The following is a 21,438-nucleotide window of genomic DNA, read 5'->3' as shown; positions in this document are numbered from 1 at the left end:
GAGTCATTGCTCTCTTTTTTTAAAACTGTAGGCTCACAAAAGACACCTCCCCTCCCCCCCACAATTATTTCAGGGAAAGCCATGTCCCAAAATAAAGCTGTGGCTTTCTGTTTTGCTATTGATTCAGCGGGTTGACCCCCTTCTGAAATCATGGATCTTGACTCTTTCAAATATGTCAAATATGTCAAGGCCTCCTGCTAATAAATGGTTTAGGATTTCTGCAAGTTAAGCTACAGTAACTGTGTATAAATGAGCCCGAAGTAAAATCTGAGCCTTAGATATCTATATTGCCTGTAAAGATAACTCCAGCCAAGCAAGGACATTATCTGCAGTATGCCATGAGTATATGTATCTACAAGTATTGTTGTAGCACCTAATCAGTGTTAACTTTTCATTTTAAGATGCTGGGGGAGAAGGTGACCTTTTCAGTAATTGCATATTAGGTAGAGCACGTACTCAGGAAGCAGGACTGAATTCCTTTCCCTCCTTCCCCTAGAGGACTTAAACCCATGTGTTTACTCTGAATGTTCTGATCATCATCAACAGCTTAATGGGATTCACAAAAAATCATAACATATGCTCAAGCAATAAACAACTAATAGAATGAGAAACTCTCCGCTTCTATCACTGATGTCAAGGCACACTGCAGCAAGAAGCCAGCAGACATGAAGTTTGAAGGTATGGTGTCTGCAAACAACTGCTATTAAATATTTGTCTACAAAAACAGAGGTCAGGATTTCAATCCATGGTCTAGGAATTGCATATACATTTATATTAGCAGCCATGATACTAAAGAGTAGAAATATTTGTATACAAAGACTGTCTTTATTACTTATATGTAGAGTCAATTACCATCAGGAAAACAGGGTAATCACTTACATTTCAGTCCAAGCATTTCAAACAAATATTCATTTTTACTTTGTTCTTCACCCTAATAATCCTCAGTTGCATTTATGAGTTCAGTTTAAAACAAGAAATAGTAATAGTTAGAACATTGGATTATTAGATAAACAGAGGGTGAAAATAGATGGTTTTCATGCAGTTAACAGAACCCTGCCAAATATGGAAGCTACTGAGTTATCCAAAGAAATCTGTTCACAGTATTTTCTAACATACTTTTTAATTTAATAGTTCTTGTAATCTGTTTCAAATTTTGTCTGTTAATTTGTGCTCAAATGAGTGATTTTCTAGACACTGGTAAAAACTTCAGCTTTCAGAATGCAACTCATAATTAAAGATAATGGACAGATCTTCTATGGTAAAGAAGTAGATTACAAGAGTACAGAAGCACTATTGTATTGGAACAAATTTAAAAAAAAAAATTAAATTGCATAGATTATGTAAGAGGAGAATGAAAAATGGGCACTAAAATTACTGTGATCCTAACTCTAATTAGATTTTGCCAGATACTGTTTCAACACACTAAATATAGATATTATTCATGAAAAATGTAATTTATTATGTTCTGCACTAGGAATTAAAATTCCCTAGAACAAGAAGATGGAAAATTTAATTTTAATCCATTTCTTCTTATCCTCCTTTAACAAAGCTTTTAACTGGCAGAAAGATCTACACTTATGATATTAGCATAGTAACCTCTTCTAATAACATTTCAGCAGCAGCTGTGATTCTTCTAGATTTTTATTCTATTAAGGAAAAGCATTTTTTATTCGAGTGAATGTTAATAATATCTGTTTGTGTACTTTAAAAGCAGACAATACTCATCTTGAATTTCCACATATGAGAAAATCTGCTGCTTTAGCACAAGTTTTTTCAGACAGGAATGTCCTGGTTCTTATTCATGCTGATTTTTTATAGAAAAGATATTCAAATGTGGTCTGTAGGGTCTGGACTGTTAGATTTGGTAGGGTTTACCACTCCCAGCTACAGTACAGGGTCATGGCAGCGGCCATGTGCATGAGACACCTTCTTAGGCAAGTGGGTTAAAGAGTTAGACATAACTGCATTTTTCCTTAGATGATATAACAAATACTGGCTTACCCACTCCTTTTATCAGAAAAAGGAGAGGGGATTTTAAACTTGCACTGGTTAAACTTGCTGAAGGGAAGACATTAGATATACATTTTGTCATGCCTTAAGAAGTATTAAGCTTCAAGAGCTTGTGAGCTATCTATATGAAAAAAATTAAGAAATTAATTTGTACCTGCATTTCTCTCCACTAAGGTTGACTGGGGCCTTTCCCACTTGCATAACATCATTCAGAGAAACAGTATTACACAGGTCTAACAATTTTTGAAAGTACTGAATTTTCTTTAAGAGGTTAACGGAGTTACTTGTTTTGGTGGACAACTTGTTATCAGTAGAAACCCTTCTAGTACATTTCCTTTTCTCCACAGTACTATTTCCACTTGCATATGACTAGTAAACTATTACAGAAAGATGAATATTCAAGAACATTGAGTTTATTGTGAGCCTTAAATATAGGAAAACCTGTAACATTACAAGTAGTGTTAAGCAGTTCAGAAGTTATCTTCAGAAGTTATATTCTATCACAAATGCTGCTAAGAATGTTTCTTGAAGTATTTCAATACATACAAAACATTACTGGCCCAGTTACTAAAGCCACAGTTCTGAAGTAAACTTGGTACCATAATCACCAAAGGAGTTATTTAAAGCATGTACAAAATATGGTTAGAAAGGTAGCTGAACTGAATAAAAGTAAGCTATATTTGCAGTTAAGTTCTACAGCAACACTCCTAACCTCTTCATGGAGAAAATAATAACTTGGCACTTTTGTAACTATGCATCGTTTTCATTACTCATTACAGAAAAGTAATAAATTTTCAGTGATTCAGAGAATTCTCTTAGTTATATACCAACTTGAATATCTGCAAGTTGGAACAAATATTCCATATTTTCAGTTAACGTTTTGTACAATAATGGAGCTGTGTTAAGATGGGCTAGAAAGCTGGCATGTAATAATAGTTTGCCCCCTTTTGCAAGAGCAGAGTACTGCGACTGCCAAAAGTTCAGCCTTGCTTTCTGTCTCTTGCATGCATAAAAACTCAACCTCACTGTTTTAGGAAATGCTCGTCTTTGCAGGATGATTAAATACTTCGGTAGCAGCTGTTTCAAGGTACACTTTCATGTTGCTAAACCCAGAGATTGTTTGGGTTTTTTCCATAAATATTTTTTTTGTGTGTGTTAGAGTTCTACAGCTTTTATTCTCATCCTCTTCGCATTTGTAAATTAACTTTTTTTTCAGCATTATTTGATTTCTACTGAGTTAATTGACTTGTCTCACCTCATCTCTTTCATTTAGTCAAATGAAATTTTTGCATATCAAACTGTCTTGGCTGCTTTATACTTCCAGTCAGCTACTCTAACTCAATTATTGTTTACATGGTTTTCCAGGTTCTTTCTAAAGTGTAGTTTTGCTTTTAGTTATCTTTGATTCTTGGTCTGTTGGTCATCATCTCATCTCATCCACTCACCTGAATTTAGAAAGGGCTGAAACTTATAACCTTACAGCATAAACCAACTTTTCTAGCTGGTAATTGCATTGAACCAAGGCTTTAATTTATGTCCAACTGGAGAGACAGGTCTTAAATTTCCATAATTTTATCCTGATCAGGATGTAGGCTTGGATCTGTGACTTGAAGGCAGTTTGTAGCTTTAAAAGTACTATAAGAAATAAATAATAATTGCTTATTCCTATTCTAATACAGAAAATATCATAAGCGAAATTCAAATGCATATTTGTTGGCTGATTATTCCATCTCTATACAGAATGAAATTTTTTAAAAAGATGCTGGACTTGAAGGACAGACCTTTTTTTGGTCAGTATTAAATTGCCTGGACTGGGAGGGCAGCCCTTGACTAATCAGATACCAGAGTATAGTGTATAGGGAGTGCAGTCAGTATGATTTTTAGGTTCTTAGCATTTTGGCAGACTTTAGGATCAGTTCGAAGTGGGTATGCCTGGCAGACATCCTCAGAGATACTGAGATTTGATAGATACTGGTACCCAGTGTACTTTGATGCCATCAGAGCATAAGAGCTCTTCCAGAGAGACTCACAGAGACTATTTCCATTTCTGCAGTGACAGGAGGGTCCCAGGAGTTGTCAGTGGTAGAGGCTGAAATGAGTTTGACTGGAGATCAATGGAAAAAATATTCCATTGTGATGGGCCCAGAGGCCCCTTGCATTCTTGGTATGGACTACCTAAAAAGAGGATACTTCAAGGACCCGAAGGAATACCGGTGGGCTTTTGGTGTAGCCATGGTGATTAAAGAGAAATCCAAGCTATTGTCTGCCCTTCCTGACCTCTAAGAAGATCCTTCCTTTGTGGGACTGTTGTGAGTCAAAGATCAGCAAGTGCCAATAGCCACTATAACAGTGCACAGATGACGGTATAGGACGAACCAAGATGCTGTGATCCCCATCCATAAGATGATTCAGAAGCTGGAGAGTCAAGGGGTGGTCAGTAAAACTCATTCACCCTTCAACAGCCCCATTTGGCCTGTACGTAAATCTGATGGGGAACGGAGGTTGACAGTGGACTATCATGGCTTGGATGAAGTCACCCCACCATTGTGTGCTGCTGTGCCAGACATGTTGGAGCTCCAGTGGAGCTGGAGTCCAAGACAGTGAAGTGGTACACCACTACTGACACTGTAAATGCGTTCTTCTCCATTCCCTTGGCAGCAGAGTGCAGGCCGCAGTTTGCTTTCACATGGAGGGGTGTGCAGTACACCTGGAACCGATTGCCCCAGGGGTGGAAGCACAGTCCAACCAAATAAATGCATCTGCAACCCTCAGGTGACTCTATTAACTCATTAACTGCCTTTATTCCATGATCAATTTTCTTCTGTGAGTAGTAAGCCTATTATGCAAAATTATCTAACAGCACAACAACTTTAAGCATTTAAACGCACATGCATTTATTTGGATTTGTTTTCTTATTTTCCTTTTTTTTCATAATAGATTTTTTTTAATTATTAACTTCATTGTTGTATTTAGCAATATCAAGAGATCAAGTTCTTTCAACTTAGTTAACACTGCTAATGTTGCTAGGGGGTTTCTAGCTGTCTACTACTTGTTTTACTGATAGTTTACTATTTTATTCCATTTCAGGGTGTTTTTTGTGTCTCCAAAGGAGCTGAAGATGTACAGCCATCTTTGTAATTCATACTGTTAGTGAGGTACAGGATCCATGTTAAACGGTTTTCTTTGTCCTAGATGATGTCCCAATTAGTCTGGTCTTTTCAAGGTCATTTAGATTCTGTATTTATCTGTAGACTATTTTATCAAAATATCTATTTATTTTATATGATTACATATAGCATTAGTATATGGCTGGTTTATACATCTTTGCCATGCACACGTATGTCACATCCCCCAGTAACTGCAATCCATATTGCGATGTTTGCTATTTAGTATAATATACAGATTGGCATTAGATTTCCTATTAAATAACCTTATACAAAATACCAGAGTCATCCAAGAGGAATGTATTATGTGGTGCACTGTAGTCATGATGCAACTTTTCTGTTGCAAAGCAACAGAAATATGTTTTTCAGATTAATGAGAATCATTAAATTAAATGTACAAGATTATCTTTGGAATGTCCTAACTCTTATTGCTCTCTTCTAAGCTTCTTGGCTGTCAGCAAAAAGGACAACTAAATGGACCACTGACTCTGGACCTGTGATGACCCTTTCTCAACTAGGAAAAAAAAAATCCTTACTCTTGTTCTGAATTATTCCATTCCAAATTATTCCATTCAGTCACTCTGAAATATATAGAAAGCCTTAGCAAGAGCTGCTGGATGCCTTTGAGTGCTGATTTACTGAGTTGCTCTGCTCCCTTGGGTTTGAGCTGAGTCTTGTGAAAGGTGTCTACTTACTTCCACTACTCACATTCTAATTAGGAAGACTCTTAGACCCTTACATTAATTGTGAATCAGAACTACACAGCTTTCTAAAATCAAATTACAGTCTTATAAACCTCCAAAAATGAGGGGGGGGGGGGGGGAAGAGAAACATAAATTTAGGGAAACCCTAGCTCTGATGTGCAAAAACAAGCAAAAAAAGAGTGTATGTCAAGCACATGCATCAACAAAAAATATCCAGATACTCCCCATGTGAAGAGGGAAAAAGACATTTTAAGCATATGGTATTACTACATATTTACAATAAAGAAGGTTTTAATGACAGTTTTTAGAGACACTCTTCGCACTATAGCTCTAATAATAATAATCATTAGGGATGAAGCAGTGCCTCATAATTATTCATCTAGATTTCAGGAAAAACAACTTCATTTTGACAGCTGGGCTAATATATTACTACAAGAGAATTTTGGTTAAATGATATTATACTATAGGCCTTCATCTTTTGGATTTATGCTTTACAAAACCATGTTGACTCTTAACATGAACTTATGATCTGAAGAAACTTGTTAGCACTGGCCAAGAAGTCTTTCCCCCATCTCTAACCCACTGAAAATCTCTGAATCACAACTTGATTGCAAAATGTTACAGTTATGACAACTACAACAATATGGAACTGAAACAGGTGTTGCAAAAACTTGATAGCTAATATCTTATTTTTGTAAAGTTCATAAATTTTCAAGGAAAAAACCATATGCTGTAATGAAAATGGTAAACATAACCTAATCCAGCCCTCTGTTTTTCATTTTGAGCTTCTTATAGATTATGGAGATGGACACCACCAGTGACATAATTGAAATGCAAAATAGCTGAAACTTAAAACATTAAGGCTGCAAAAATATTCCCTGTCTGCAGTTGTGGAACCCTCTCATTGTGATGGGGTGTCACAATGCTCATTCTTAGAAAATCTTGTATTACCCTTGATATTTATGGGAAAGGACAATTCACTTTGACATTAAGGCTTTCATTTGTTAAATAAAATAAAAATGAGTACTTAAAAACTGCTTACAGTAATGTTATAACTGAATTCTGGTAGGGAGTTTATCACCAAACTTATAAGCAGGGTAGAATCGAAGTTTAACCATAAAATAATATCTTAATTTTCCACTGAAAAATTATTGTAGATTTTGTTTCTCTATTACATTACTTGCATCTGTTGGCATAACCACAGCACTGTAATCCATTGCCAAGTATTTACACATAAAAAAGACCTGTGACTTCATCAGTGGTTCCCCTTTCCCCTTTGGATAAGAGCTCTGCTTTTCTTTTATAAACCACTCTACCACATGTTCTACCAAAAAACTGAGATTTAATTTCTTTTTTTCCTTGTAAGGCACACCTGTAGGCTCATCCTTCCAGCTGCCTGACACAATCATCCAAATGTGCCTCCCCAACTCTCCCAGTTTTCAGCTAGGGCAGTGTATGCACACTGGGCTTTTCATCTGCTTAGCACAGCAGCCTGACCTTTTGTGACTCAGTCAAAGGCTTCATCTCAGGTTTGTTTTTCCTTTTAAAAATACATAGCACAGAAATGTTTCTTTTCTGTGTTTTGCTTAAAAACATGCACAAAAAATTGTCAAGTACAAGATTAACAAGAAAATTATAACTGTGAGCTGTCAAACAGTGCCACAATTATGTCCCCAGGAAAGGTTGGGTTTTTTTTTAATTCTGCTACTTTGGCTATTAAAGTTCAAACCTTTATTTCACAGACAACACAGAGACAAGTGAGACAGAATGGGAATAAGGACTGGGGAGCAACTGAAGAACTGGAACAAATTTTTTTCTGTTCTTAATAGATTCTAGACATAAATCCCAGCTTTCAAAAGTGAATGATTGAAGTATAGAACCTAAAGAGTTGGTATCAGTAAGTTCAAGCACTGATTGCTGTACATGTCTATTACATTAAAGCCTAGTTGGTCTAGCTGAGCTCTGCTGTACTGCCATATGAAATGAGCCTTTTCTTCATTTAATCCCGAGATTCTTTCTTACAGAGAAGAGTGATTTGAGTTCTGGGGTCACACAAACACTGTTAGGAAACCGCAGAAACCTCCCTGATGTCAGAGAAGAAAGAAAGAACAAAATGCTGAAGAAATTATATTCCCCATAACTATAGTTTGTGCTGTAGAAGTTACTATTAAAAATTCTTCACGTGCCTTAGGTAATTAAGTTCAGTACTCCATTTTCAAAGTTTCCCAGGAATTTCCTGTTGTATATTAATAGACAGGTTGGGTAAAATTCTAGACAAATTTCTAGAAAACTACTGCACAAGGACAGCCAGTTGAAAATTATTGACTTCTTACATGATATTTGCCTAAAGTTGATCTATTTTCCATATTATACTTGCACTAAAAATGTTTCCATTTTTCCTAAGTATGCTGTGATCACAGAAGTCAGTTTCTGAAACATATGAATTACCCTTAAAACTACTATTGACCAAGGCACTTCTACAAATCCATAGTAGGGTGAAGTCCCTCCTTAAGCAAAACTTCTAGGCAAATGAGTTATTTAACCAGATTTAGGACTATAGATTTAGCAGCATATACCTTATAAATCTAATAAAAATACACTAACTAATCCATAATAGCCTATACAAATATGCTAACAGAATAGAACATGCAATCTGACATCTTAATTTCACTCCATCTTCAACACTATTGTGTAAAGTCCAGCCTGACCAATCCAGAGGCCTTCAATGATGGAGTGAGTACATCAGTAAACAAAGGAAGAGCTACAGATGTCATCTGTCTGGACTTCTGTAAAGCCTTTGGCTTGGTCCCCCACACCATCCTTCTCTATACATTAGAGAGAGATGGATTTGATGAGTGGACTGTTTGGTGGATAAGGAGTTAGTGGGACAGTCACATCCACAGGGTAGTGGTCAATGGCACAGTGTCCTGATGTGTATTGATATGCATGATCACAATCAATCTTACTGCCACAATTCAGAATTTCCACTCGTTCTCAACACTGTTCAAAGCTCCTTGCAGGTGGACTTTTTCATTTACACCCAGGGATCCCTCTGGAAAATCATATTTCTTTGAGACAGAACAGAAATTAAGTATTCTTTCTCCAAAGACAAAATAAATGAATGCATAGATACTAGGATGGGCTTTGCACTGTCTTCTGGATACATCATAAATATTCAAGTTAATAGAAATTCCTTAAAATTTTCTGTATGACGATAAACAGCTGGATTATGCTTTCCATCCAAGATGTGTTTTCAGTATGACAAGTTGCTTTCATTCATTTTCTTTTTTTTGGCCTGAGCCAGAGTACTAAAAGTAAAAATGATGGCTTCAGTTGGGTTTAATTTTTCCTCAATACTGAGTCAACACTTACAGACTTTAGGCAAGGCCATTCATCTACTTGAATCAGAAGGGCTTCTGCTTTTATATGAAACAAATAATTGTTTGTTATTGCATGATTTGAATAACAAAACAGTGTTAAAAGAAATTTATTTTGAAACAATATAACTGACTTTGTTTTGCTGTCATTTGGTGACATATCCTCTGTGCTGTGTTTCAGAAGCCTAACAACCTTTTTTGTCTTCTGTAGTACTCTGTATATTCAAAAACATTAAACAGGAATATTCCAATAAGAATTTATAGGTCTTTTTCTCTTTATACTCAAACTAGCTTCATTTTACAGACAAGGAAACACAGTAGGTAAGACTTGTTAGTGTTCACTAAAGAAATTGGAAAAGCCTCCAGATTGAACCTATAACACTGTTAGATGATTATTCTGTAAATCAGAGGACTTAATTAGTAAAGTTTGCAAACATAAGTAAGGTATCTGTTTACTTCTGGAACACCAATAAAAGTGTTATTGATAGTGAGTAATCCAGGTGAAAAGTTATATTCAGAGGGAAAAAAAGCAATGATTTTTGTGATTTCGGTATTATTGTTACAGAGATGTAATTTCCCAATGCATTAAACCTAAAATTACTTGCTATTCCAATACCTATTACTGATACATCTGACATAAACGAAGCTTTTACTGCCTTCTCTGTTATGTGTTACTGTATATGTGACTTTGTGGGTTGTTAAACTTTTACATCTATTCCAAAATTCAATTTCTTCAAAATTACATGATAAAACACAGTTATAATGACGTTCTGAGTTTGACTCAGCATGTTGCAGGCAGTTACGGCAACACATTGCCTGTCACCAAAGCTGAGTTGAGATTAATATCTATGCTGCTTTTCCTTAGTACTATGTAAAATGCCTAAAACAGCATTTGAGCACTGAAACCAAAGGGGTTTTATAGCTTCCTTTCCAGGGACAGTTCTATACAACTTGAGACTAAAAATAAAAATCTGCTTGCATATCTTTTTTAAAAATCACAGATGTGGTTAATCTTGGGGACTGTAAGATTATTATGGAGATAAAAAATTTCACTGAATATTTTCATGGTATAGAAACAATAACACTTGTATTTTTATTAGCTGTATTAACTGTTAAAGAATTTATTCCCATAGAAAGATGTTGTTTAAAAGGAAATCTCTCCTTTTATATTGAGCTTGTGGGTTTTTTTCCTATTTTTTAACTCTCAGGAGGTAATTAGATATGATGGTAATGAAGATTTTTCTTGCTGGATAGTGATTTATGTTCATGGACTTAGCTTATGCTGTATGTTTCTGTGGCACAGAGGCACATTTTAAAGAAACACATACTAAATCCATTCTTAGTGTCAAGTAAGTTTTCAAAGAGTTCATATTGCCATCTGTGAACTGACTGGAAAGTCTCTGGCTCAGTAATTGATGGACACTATTAGGTCTTCCCTTCAGGAGATGGCATCAAAACTTCCTCTTCAAGCAGTATTCTGACACCTGTGCTTTTATGTTTGACAATCTTGCTAAACAACAAATAATAAATTTCATGCTATTTCTTAAGATCTGTTGTCTGTCTCATACATTTTTGAAATGTTGCAGTCTTTTGGAGATGGAATTACTTTGAGCTAGAGTTCTAATTTTTTTCAACTGTTTCTCAAGGTCACCAATCCAGGTACCTGATGTATTTTAGTTATTAGTGAAATATAGCCACAATCTGCCACCTAAGATACAATTAATTTGTGAAATATGTGGTTAAAACTGTGGCATTGGAAGAAGACTAATTAGTAGACGAATGTCATCAATTGGTTGGAAGTAGCTGAAGGGCTAGAAGTTTTCTGAGCAAGAAAACATTATTTGATACTCAAGTAAAACTCTCAGAATTTACACTAGCTACTTTACTAGTGTTTGATGTTCAGGGAATGATATTAGCAAGCACACTTCTTTTCAACCACTGCATTTTTGGCATTGCCTAGTCTAGACTATTTTCCCTGTGATTTTCTTGTTTGGCGACTTTAGTCTAATGAGAGAACTATGGCAGATGATGTTTCATGTTTCCTCTGTTGTAATCACAGTATGAAAGACTACTGAGAACATGTCTCCCTGAATGTGAGCGAAAAATGCCAACCAAAAAAATAAAGCCCTTCCAGCATATTCTGTCATGCTTTACTGTCATTGGCAAAGTTTCATACCTATCAGTCAGCTATCATAAAAATACCAAGGGTGTTACTTCCAAGTGAAGATTGAACATAGTTAGAATACTAACATAAGAATTTTAGAATACTGTTATACACAACAGAGGTTAAAGAATAAAACATCCTGATAATGCCAATTTATAAAATACATTCTTCCAATTATGTATTGTATAATGCTGCTGTTTTGATTTATAAATCCTAATATAGGAATTAATTACTAAAATTGTTGTCTCTCATGTTTGGTGTCCAAGTTAAGTAGATGTTTGCACATATCCATGGATTCTTAACTTTCTTCTTAGCATTATAGTACTTGTTTTCTAATGGTTTATTAATCAGAATACAAGAAATGGTAGTGTGAGCTCTATATGGTACAGAATGGTGCCATGCAGAAAGACTTATAATAGCCCTATCACCAGCTGAGGTATCAGCGTCTGAAGGGGCAGGCACTGCAGTACAGTTCTATTTAGAAGTTTTTCTTGTGATTTTAAAGGGTGCGGTGCTATACAGTCAACATGAGCTCATGGTCTCTTCTTCTACTGGTTTGCTGATCATCTTTGTTGACATATCAGGATCCATGTGGTCAACAGCCTTTTTATCTTTGACAGTCAGTCCGTACCACAGGAGAATGAAGGCATGATAAATCCTGGCAGCTGAAGATAGATGTGAGAGACTGGTTGCTGGTTTACCACAAACTTGCCAGATTTTCAAGCCTATTACACGGGTTTCTGTTGCTTATAAAACTTGTTCCCTAGCTAAATTTATGTCTTGTGCAATTCTATTGCCTGGTGCTTGCCCTGATCTCCCCATCTAATCTTTGCTTTCCTAGACTTTGGCACAATTCCTGGCAATATTTGCTGCATAGACCTTTGACTTTGTGGAATCAATTTCTTCCTCATTTCCTGACCTTACTTGCCATGGCTATGATAGTAGCTTTCAATCTCCATTTTTGATTCCATTTTTGATTCCATTTTGTCAGTCAATTTGTGTCCATTTTTGCCCTAACGGTATTAAATTTGCATATATGCCATTTCAAAAGTTATTTATTCTGTAACCTGTCCTTCTGTTTCTCCTGTTAAAGTAGGACTGAGAAGATGAAATGTTCTAACAGATTTGAAAGAACATAAACCTGTAAATTTAATTTCTGGTTCAAAAGTTAAGTAATAACCTCTCTCCATTTAAAAAAAAAATGTCATATACAGTAGGTAGTTTAGATCAGGTCATCCCTAGGAAGTGTGGCAGTGTTTTCTATATATAGTTATCACTCCTAAAACAGTCTGTGTTGAGTGGTATTCAGAACAAGTCCCAAAGTCTTTATGGAGATATACTTGCTTTTTCTAGAGACTGGTGGTTACTTTGGTGACAGAACTGAAGTACTTCATGTGACAAGGAGATGTGATGACTAATCATGTGCCTTCAGGCTCAAATGGAAAAGGAACACCATGAAGGCAACAAATGTTAACTTTTTAAACTTTTTTGCTAATAAAGCAGGTACTATTTTTCGCTATACTCTACAGTAGCCCTAGCTGCATGGATCAAGTCCTGCTAAGAACTACTTGCTACAAAGGGGGAAAGGTTATCCATATACTCCCTTTAACCTTAGTGGGAGGGAAGTCCAACAGAAGTGAACTGTCTTCATGGTCTGCCTCTGTTGCTGACATACTTCAAAACCAGACTGAACCTGAAAGTGGGGATTCCCTTTCCACATTAGCTTCCCTTTAAAGCTGAGAATACTATGGCATAGAAATGTTGGAAAGTTATCAGTAGCTCAGGCTATCTGCTTTTGTGCTAAAGTGGCAAAGAATTAATTCTTCTTGAATAATTCTTATTGATGAATTAGATTGTTCACATAAACTTTAAACATGATTTCAGGAATTGCAAAACTGCTGTAGTCCTTTCCTAGCTCTGGTTTCCCAAGTTTTCCTTTGGTTTCCTGGCATCCTGACCCTTGCTCCTACCAGGGTCTGTGTCACGTCTGGAAATGATTGTCATGGATCCTATGCAGTTTTTGAGTTTATATATGCCCTTCTTTCACTAGAACTAATCTAAGTTGATAGTACTTGGTCACTCAATTGACACAATGAATGATTTACTGTACAAATTTTCCTTTATAATAATTAAATAGGAATTGCGTTGAAGAAAAGCAAACCCATTGCGGTATAATCTGGTCCCTCAACCCCAACATTCTCATGCAGGAAAATGCAGATGGAATTATTCTGTGTGACTACTATAAACACACACCTCACATGAAGTGGTGTGAATCTGAGATAATCAAGCCCTGGTATTTCCAAGAGCAAAGGAGGCCTAAGAGTTAAAAGTGGCAATTTAGGATCAAGTTTGATACTTACATGAAAAGAGAAGTGAATCTGGAGTTGGCAGAGCTGATCTAAATCACGTAACTGATAGAGAATGATGTCTACGAAGTTTCTTTTTAGTGACCCCCCAAACAAGAAACAGTGAGGGATATCTACCTTTATTGGATCTCTCAAGATAACTCTTGGCAATAAACCGATTTTCTTCAGCAACACCTCTAACTCTACCTTGTATATGCAATTCAGTGACCTCAACTTTGTGTGTGGAATAACTAGGATTTCCATGCACAATAACGTAGCCTGTGACTGGGCAATTGCTTCTCTTTCCCATATCTTGCGGAAATATAAACATTCACAGGTGCTAGCAAACTGCATCTCTCAAATCTCAAAAGCAGAAAGTGCATTTCATTTTCCCATAAACTGTATCATACAAGTCATGATACTCTCTTCTTCCAGCAGAATCTTTATACTCAGATCAATTTTGTCTTTAACTTATTTAAAATGAAGGCTTCTATCTGTTACAATTGTTGAGAAGAACATAGAAGTATAAAAACATGACTTCTTCATGCAATAAGGATGTTCAAGTGGAAACAAAAATACAACAGTGTTTCAGACAATTCCATGCATTGATAGAGGAAAGGAGGAAATAACCTCATGGTTTTGGATAGTCAGAATGGCAATATTTAGGACTAAGTTCTTAATGTGTAGTATTAGTTATTTGACATTCAGCATTAATTATAAATTAGGGCAGAAATGGCATATTTGAGAATTTATCTTTTTATTCTTAAGATCCTAATACTCTTCCAAAAGAAGTAAAAATAAAATGCGTATATAATCATTGGAAGCCAGAAAAGGTAATATAAGCAAGAGTCTGATGCAATAGCGTAAGCATATTGATGGTAACCTGTAAAATACATGTAATGTAGAAGTAAAGTGTTTAAAACTGGAAAACTAAGCACAACTTCATAAATAAAATAATTTAGAATGATTTGCTAGTGTTCTGTTATGATAATAGCTGCAATTTTAGAACACACAAGCACACAATCTTGAATCGAATTTCACTGTGATGATTTTTTTTTTAATTATGGAAGCAAAATTAAGTATCTACTACCATTGCACTGACTTATCTGCAGCAGTTAGAATTCTACAGTAAAGGAACAAAGTAATTAAGAGAGAGAATTCTGGCTTTTAGCCTAATCTAGTGGATCAGATCAGGTGGATGGGAAAGCTATGACAGCAGTTAAGAGACCAAAGCCTGCCTTATAGATTTTATAATAAGAAAACCCTATGGTAAGTGAAACTACCTAATACTATACTTTGGCCATTAATTAATCAAGTAGCATGCACATATGGGAGGCTGTTGAAAAAAATAAGAAAGCGGGTCCTGCTTCAGCATGCAGATAATACACAGTTTTATATCTGCATTTCCAAATCCTGATGAAAGAAGATTACATTGTTCTCTTTCTGCAGGAACTGTGACACAAATAAACACAATTTGGCTGAAAATCGAGATGACATTTTGCAAGTTAACTGCTGAAACAACTGGACATTAAGGTAGGTATATTTATGCATCTTTCATCCAGGATGTATATTTGCTCTTAGCTGACTTAGGTCATTGCCTACAAGGTTGACTGTAGCAGCTTCTTGAACATTTATACTGCAGGGGTACCTTTTCTCTGGTGCTTAGAGATGATTTGTTTTTGATGCAGAACTTCCATTGACCATATGATGAACTTGGTGTGAATCAATTTCTAAAATTCTTCCAGAAACTAAAGCTTGTTAGTTTGGTGGCCTGCTTCTTCATACAGCAGTCTCTCCCATAGGCATATAAAGCATATGTTTTGTCTGTGAAAGACACTATTCCCAAGCTTTCAGTAATATTCAGTGGAATAACGTGCTTACTAATAATGAAGGTCATAACCTGACCTTGACAAATCTCTTCAATATTTCTGTCTGTGATCACTGAAGACACTTGAACACACTTTGGCTGCAGCTGATGAGAAGCAAGAGGCGGGTAGGTTGGTTTTTACATGGAAGGAAAACTGAAGTGATTAATTTTTCTCCTTAATCAAGTATTCCAGCTTTCAGGACAGAATGTGAAATTCCCCCAACCAGTGTAAAATGACAGGCATAGGACATATACTGTGATTATTCGAACAATCCTATTTGAATTTCATTATAGCTATATCCTTTTTCTATCATTTCTTGCTTGTTTGTTGAGCTGCTAAACATCTATCAACATGAATGCTCCTTCAGTGAAAGATTTAAAAATCTGGTTTCATTTTAGTCAGCAAATGTCATTGTACTAGATTTAGTACACTTATTTGAAGTGAAGCTTGTATTCTTACAGATGGACAGCATAAGATTTTGTCCCAAGAAATTGTAAGACTGTGTCATTTAGATGTGGCAAAAGAATGTATGAAAAACTTGGAGTAAGAATTAAAATTAGTTGATGCGAAAAATCTGAAACAGAATTGAAGCAAGAGAGCTGGTCTTCAAGGGCTTCAGAGAAGAGATTTCCATGACAACAGAATACTTAGGTATGCAAATTAAGAAACAAAGCATCTTAGAAAATAATCAGGAAATACACCTCTGCTTCATAGAATAAAACCTGTACAGTTTAGGAGCACTGATTCTGTAGGAGAAATGTGGATGGAGAGCTGAGAAAGTAGGACCATTGCTGGTCAAATTCCCTTCTCACTTAAATCAGTAATATTCTTTAATAATTCTGCTATAAGGATGTATATGGAGAGAACATACTTCAAGGTTTATAGTAGTGTTGTGACAGGATCAAAAGCTCTAGACTATCTTTAGCAGTCATCTATAGAGCAGCTAAAACAAATATTTTAATGATGAATATTCCATTGACCTCGTCATAAAACTGTTCTAATATTTGCCTACCTTATAAGTTGGAAAGTTTACCCTAGATTTTGACTACTTCTTTGCTGCAGCCTGAGTACCTTACTCCTGCAGTACTGCCATTGCCCATGGAAAACAATCAATTACTATCTTCCTTGGAGCAACCATTTAAATGTGAAAGACTTTTATCTTGTCCTGCAAGTTTTCGTAATATTATATACAGGGATTAATGTTTATTGTAGAGGCTCCTATTATTATATGTACTATGTTATATAATCTCTGCATAAGTATGTTAGCTCTTTTCCTATGACTCATGGTTTATTACCAATTTGATCTTCTATTCAAGAGCTTTACTTGTTAACAGAAAGAAATCATATGTATGATTTATATTCATAGAGCTCTCTGTTATCATAGGCTTCCCATCAGAGTTATCAAGCTCTGCCTTAAAACATTTATTTTACCTTTCCTTCCATTCATTTTGGAAGGGCATTCCAGTACTTGAATTCTTTAATGCTTAGCAACTTTTGTTTAATAGAGAACCTAAATTTATAGATTATAGATTATACCATTTTTTTCTGTAGCCAGCATTGACATTTAACTGAAATAGCTTTTTTATTCTTTTACTCTCTTTTTACCTGTCTGATGTATTTATATAGCGACCGTATCCCCTCTTCTTCTTTTTTATATGAGGTTAAACGAACTCTTTTAGTCTCCCCATATAGATTCAGAAAAGAGTATTGTTGCACTGAAAAGAGAATTTGGCCTTATGTCTCTGTATTTAGATGCACTAACAAAAGATGAGATTACTGTCTTTCCATATTTTCATAAATGAATCATTAGTGCCATGAATCTAGAGGAAAGATTGTAGGAACAAAATGAACTGATTTTTTTTAACTTTGCATTAATAATTATTCTTTGATATTCTATGAACTAGCTTTTGAGTTAGCTAGGACTCCCTAGACTTTTTTCTTAAAGGCCTATCATCTGGAAACTCTGTGGATGCAGATTTAAAAATGGAAAATATGAAACCCTGCATTCAGTTACATCCTGTCGTCGGCTGTACAGAGCACTACTGCTCTCTGATCTCACTAGCTGAACATAAAAGCCATTATCCTTTCTGCTGTTATTCAGTTTTTCATGAGAAATAATGTGTGAGGTAAATAGGAAAGGGAAAAGGAATTGAAGGGGAGACAGAAAAGCGAAGTGGGAGAAGGGTTTACTGGAGCAGAGTGCAGAATTACCTGATGAGAATGGAGGATGAAAAGCAATGGGAAGCCAACATACAGCTGAATGTAAAACTGCCAGAAATAGTGTTGAAAATCGTTCTGCCATAAACTGGCTCAGTCTGGGCAGTCTCCTACACCAGAGTCAGCTCAGGGGGTTTTGTTGCTGTTTTTTGTTTAGGTTTTTCTTTTTTCTGTCTCTTCTGAGCATAGGGCAGATTGCTAAGGTGGTATTTCACATAAGATCATAAGGCCTATGATCAACTTTATATAAAAAACCTATAGATTTCCCCCCTAAGAACATATATTAGATATTGTATAATTACCCAATATTTTTCCTCAGCCTGCACCTGTCTAATGGACTGTTTTTCAGCTCTGTGTCCTCTGCAGTTGGCTACATTTCAGCAGCAGGTGAATTTGCAGTATTGTTTTATTTTTAAAGTCTTCTGTGGTTGTCAGGTTAAGAATGAGGTGCTTAAAAAGCAGAGTGCTATTTTTTTATATGAAATTTATGTAAATATGAAACTATATATTGACTCAGGTTTACTAATGAAATAACTTCAGTGACAGTCTAATAATGACAACAAACAATTTGACAACAATTTAGATTAAGTGATACAGATTATGCCAAGGAAGTCTTCAAGCAGCACATCAAAGTTGTGTTGAATATTACATGTGGGTTTTTTTAAATATAACCTTGTCTTAGTTTGTAATGACTTTCTTTAAAAATATCTGCAGCATGTCTATTAGAAACCATGAATCACAGTTGGAACAAGATGTAAAACCACGAGACTCTCACAAATCAAATCTTAAATGTCTAAATACTGACATTTAACAATAAAGCCCCTCCCATCACCTGCAGCACTCTGAAGTAAAGCCAGCAAACAAAGATACAACAGCAGAACAAAAGAGAAAAGAAAAAAAAATAAAATCTGGATTTTAAGTCTCAAGGAACAGAAATAATGTACTTATTTCCCACTGACATCGAGTGAATGGTGAGACCCTACTTCCCTGGTGGTCTAGTGGTTAGGTGTGGCACTGTCACCGCCGAGGCCCGGGTTCGATTCCCGGTCAGGGCCACTCCCGGGCTGATGGAGCTCGTTAGCCCTTAAAGGCAACCCACCTACGTCCTAAGGACCTCGCTGCCACCGTCCAAGCTCGCTTGGCCCCGGCAGATGAACTTTAGGATTAAAGGGTGGGCTCAGTTCCACGCACACTGTGTCTCACCTAAAAAATCCAATGTGCAGGCTGGAAGGTGTAAAGACCTTCCCCGGATCTTCGCTCACGAAGACTGGCCATTATTACTTCCTTGAGTTTTGTTTTAAAAGCCGCAGCAAAGAAGTCAACCCATATCTTGACTCTTACCCTTTCTTCTCACTTTTTTATTAATAAAATCTGGTACTACTAAAAGCCTTTTTTTGCCAAGTTCAAGGGTTGATGTTCATTGTTTCTTGGTATTTATTTCTGTGCAAGAATAGGAATACACTATGCATAATGTTCCTTTGAAGAAGTGTCTTGTTAAGGTTTAATAGGCACAAAAATGAGAATATTCAAAATTACTCTTTCTGAAAGCACCAATACTCTCTAATTCTAGAGTGTGTTAGTAGAAAATCTTAAATATTGAAGCTCCGTTGTTTCAGGGACATATAGTTTATTAATACTCTGTGACACCTTTCCTACACCTACAATCACATTTTGTATTTTGAATTCTCCCATATCCACCCTGTGGTGGGTCAGCCCCACCTGGCAGCCAAGCACCTGCACACCTGCTTGCTTACCCTTACACCTGGTGGGACAGGAGAGAAAATCAGAAGAACAAGAGGGTGAAAATTTGCAGGTCAAAAGAAAGAGATAAAAATCACTCAGCAGTTACTGTCATGGCCCAAACAGACTTGGAAAGTTTAGCTAAATTTATTGGCAACTTTAATTACTTACTGGAGTATTGGGAAGCTAAGAAGAAAAACATCTAAAAAATTAAGGAAAGCACATTTTCTCCCCCTTCCTGGGCTCAGATTCACCCCAGTCATTTTTTCCCTTCTTTATTCACATCCCAGGTTGTGAACACTTTCTTTGCAAGAGTTGCTCCTTTATTCATATTTGCTTGTTCTGTTCTGTCATGGGTTTATCCATGGGTGATAGTCCTTTCATGGCATATGTCCTCCAGCATGGATCCTCCATGGGCCTTCAGTCCCTTTGGAAGGGCTCCACAATGGAGCACCTCCCCTCCCCTCCCCTCCCCTCCTCCCTCCTCCCTCCCCTCCTCCCCTCCCCTCCCACCTTGGCACTGCCCCTCTCATTCCCCCCTACTCAATATTTTGTGCCCTTCCTTAAATACATTTTCTCTCAGGTGCCAAGTTGGCTGATGGGCTCAGCTGTGCCATGCAGTGGATCTGCTGGAGAGTTGTCTGGAACCAGCTGTGTGGCACAGGGCAACCCCAGCCTCTCATCACAGAGGCTACTCTGCAGCCCTCCCCAACGAACCCCATGACAGGCAGCCAGAGGACTCCCAAAGGTGTCAGAGACTTCTCAGTTTTAGCAAGTACTTTATCGCAGACACTAAATATTTGAGTGTGGCCAAATTACTTTTAATGTTTTGTGATACAGAATACACATGAAGGTTTTTTTAGGATACATCGTTGCACTGAATGACTTAAAAATAAATAAAATACATTTCTGAGAACAAAAATACTCCTGAAATATATTGTAGCATAAAGAACACTTTCCTTCTCCTGCCTGAATAAAAAATAGCAAAATGAAATTTTATTACTTTTTGGAGGAGGAACAATATTTGTCCTAGAAGTAAGTGACAGACTGATTTAGCTGTTGGGTGTTTTTCCTTGTGAAAAACATTGTAAGTGACATGCAGTCACAAAGTATAACCTAATGATGAATTCTTCTGGGAATCAAGAAAGCTTCCACTTGGAGGGCCATTCCCCAGCAGAGGAAGCACTGCAAAAACAAAAGGTTTCTCTGGAGGCCTGGAAAGTAACATGGACATGTTGAATCCTTTTGGCTTATATTTGTTCTATTCAACGTCTTAATTATAAATTATTCAGGTGCTTAGTGTAAATATAATTTGGGTAGGTGAACTACTGTGTTAACCCACTGCTGATGTCCCAGGATCTCAGGTTAGGGATTAGAACAGGCTGAAAGGACTAGATCTTTGGTTGGGTATTGCAATCCATTTTCTGGGTCTGAGCCTTTTCTCATCCACACAAATAGGTAGGAAAAAAAACAGGTCCTCCCTGATAGGAACATACTACCACTAGAAATTATGATGAATGTTTTTTAGTCACCAAAGATGATTTGGTTTTCTCTTTTGGAAGAAAATGTCTCCTTGATCATTATTCTAGCTTTGTGATTTAACACTTAATTTTACATACTACGTATTTTAAACAGATGTGGAAACCTGAACTTGATTTGGGCACACTGAATCATAATTATGTTAAGTCTTTCCAATTAGGTTTATATTTGAGCCAAACAGAAATATGCTGATTCAGATTCTAATTAAAGAAATTAGATGGAAACTACATTAACAGTTTCAAGAAGAAGAAACTAAAATTTTATCATAAGGGACTGGAAGAAATCTTCACTTATACATAGACATATTAAA

This window comes from Myiozetetes cayanensis, unplaced genomic scaffold (assembly GCF_022539395.1).
Source record: "Myiozetetes cayanensis isolate MyiCay16 unplaced genomic scaffold, myiCay2020 scf7, whole genome shotgun sequence".
NCBI classification, from domain to species: domain Eukaryota; kingdom Metazoa; phylum Chordata; class Aves; order Passeriformes; family Tyrannidae; genus Myiozetetes; species Myiozetetes cayanensis.
The sequence above is the reverse complement of the archived record's forward strand: the minus strand, read 5'-3'. Positions refer to the sequence as shown.